Raw genomic sequence first — 2,530 nt, 5'->3', positions numbered from 1 at the left:
GGGGCGGAGGGTCCCCGGGGCCGGCCCCGCTGCCGGCCCCCGCCTCGCCCCGCCCCGCTGCACGGGGTGTTTTTGCCGGAGGGAGGGTGCTGCTCCGGCGTGGACTTTTCTCAGTGTGCTGTTGGAGGCTCTTGAGGGAGTGCGGAAAATGCATCCCAGTTTTCTTGTTCCCTTTCGGCTCTTTCTGCCCTTTAACCAGCCCTGTTGTCACAGGACCGTAGGATAATTCAGGTAGGAAGGGACCTAGTCCAGCTGTCTTTCCTATATTCTTCTCTGTCCTACTCTTCATCCCCTTTCTGAGTTGAAGATGCAGTGTAGGGCACAATGCGATCGCAGGATTAGGGCGTGCTGCGGTCTGCAGCAGAGAGAACACCGGGCGAGGGCCATGGCTAGCATCAAGCAGCCGCTGGCTATCCAGCCTGAAAGAGCAATTTGTTTTTTTGTGTTTTGGTTTGGTTTGGTTTTGGTTTGTTATGTTTGTTGGGTTTTGTGTTTTGTTTTGGGTTTTTTTTTTCAGCTGGGTTTCCAGTGTGCTGCCTTCAATATCAGTCCAGAACGAGGCTTAAACTCTGTGTCTGGATTCATAGCCAGCTATTAATTTACTGCTTCTCAAACATTTCCCCATATGATAATTTTTTTCTGGGGTGATGTCTCTGTTCCCTTTCAGACCTCCAGGCTTGCAGATGCACAGACCATCATGCTGTCTACACTCTTTGAACCAGTGTTTCTGGGTTCCTTCCTCTTCTAAGTCCCTAATTTTTAATGCTTCTCTTGTCATGTTCATCTTTTATCAATGTCTTTGTCCTTGTTCTGGGCTTTGACAGGAGGTGGCTGAGGATTTGGAAAAAGAGTAACACTAGATTTACATCCAAGGTGAATTGTATACAGGGAGAGGCTTTTCCTCATGGTGTTTGTGGTAGAGGCTCAAGGTTGGCCATGTGGAACATGCACAACCATTCAGAGATTGGTCTCCTTCAGAGACCAGTTGTGACCCACAGGGCTAGAAAAAGGAAGATGGGATTTCTGTGACACGTTCAGAGTTGCCCTGTATCTACTTCACTATTTGTGTTTTCACATCATTAACCCTATGTATGTGTGATACATGACAGTTTTGATTTCTAAATATTACCTGTATCTAAAGTTATGTGGTTAAATATACCAGTGAAAGCTCCAGTTTCTGTTCCATTAGCTCCAGGCCTTTTGGTAATTTTTTCCATTTATCTGTATGGGCATCTCTCTGTAATGTGAGGAGTAGAAATGATTGAAGGATCACAATGAAGTTGGTTTGTGTTGCCTCTGGCAAAGAAGACTCCAGTCTAGGTGGACACATTTGGATATTACTGTCTCAAATTCATCCATGGCGCCTGCAGGGGACGTTGCTGTCATGCAGTGCATCTGTTCTCACAACTCTCTTGTGGTGGCAGGGAAATGTTACTAGCTCAGCTTCTTCAATAGAGAGCTGGAGGATAAAAAGACCAGGCACAATTTGTTTAGGAGACAAAATATTCAGCGGGATTTTTCCAGAGTGTAAAAGCAGATTAGAGATCTTTTCCTTAGGGGTATCCAGAGAAGAGTTTACTACATGTTTCAAGAGCTGTTTTGTAGGTTTGTTATCAGCTTGGGTGTCAGATCAGAGTTACATAGCCATCTGCTGAGAGTTTCAGTAGTTCAGGACCAGCCTGCATGAATTCTTGGCTTAAGTCCCTTCCTGTGGTCTGTAATGGAGCAGGGATTTAAGACCAAATCCAGAGTAGTGTCCAAGACACCGATTTTTCTGTCTATACAGATCTCCCTGTAGTAAGGGACAGGGCTTTAAAAACCCAAATCACAATGAGTCATAGGAGGGTGATGACCTAAGTCGGAAGATACTGTGGACCACACACTCCTATAATGTCTGTGGAGCTTCAGAGACCTCATAGGTCCCTCCCAATCTAAATTATTTCACAATTTTAAGAAAAGGTTGGTTGGGTGGGAAGTACCACTGATTATGAATTACTCATTTAAGTATGAGACTGAGATGTGATAATCTCCTAAGACCTTTCTTTTCCTTTCAGTTTGGCAGGGTCCTGTGTCACTCAACACTGGTCACAAGGAACAATGCCAGACATTTGCTGCTGGAAGCGAGAGAAAATCTATTCAGCTGAGGCCTCTGAAGGTACTGAGCAGGAGCTACAAGATACAAATGGGGAAAAAGAGGGGAGTGGCACAGATCAAGAAAGCTTATGGGAGGAAAAAGAACTGTGAGGTGGAGATGAGGAGGTATCCCTTCTTCTGACTCTGTAGGTGTTGGGTGTTGGTGTCAGCTCTCTCTTGCTCCTTTTCTCTACCAGCTAAGTATGCATAAGTGATTTCCTGGCCACAGCTCACCTGTCTGGAGAGAAGACAGTAGTACCAAAACAGAAACAGAGCAGGAGGTAACAGTGCAAACACAAAGGTGATTTATGGACGGGTGGTTGAAACATGCTGTTCTTTAAATGCCAAAAGAATAGACCGGGTTTAGGGCCAGAATAAAGGCAGACTGAGGGGGGGG

Source organism: Athene cunicularia (genome assembly GCF_003259725.1).
Source record: "Athene cunicularia isolate RWA chromosome 19 unlocalized genomic scaffold, athCun1 chr19_part1, whole genome shotgun sequence".
Classification (NCBI taxonomy): domain Eukaryota; kingdom Metazoa; phylum Chordata; class Aves; order Strigiformes; family Strigidae; genus Athene; species Athene cunicularia.
The sequence above is the reverse complement of the archived record's forward strand: the minus strand, read 5'-3'. Positions refer to the sequence as shown.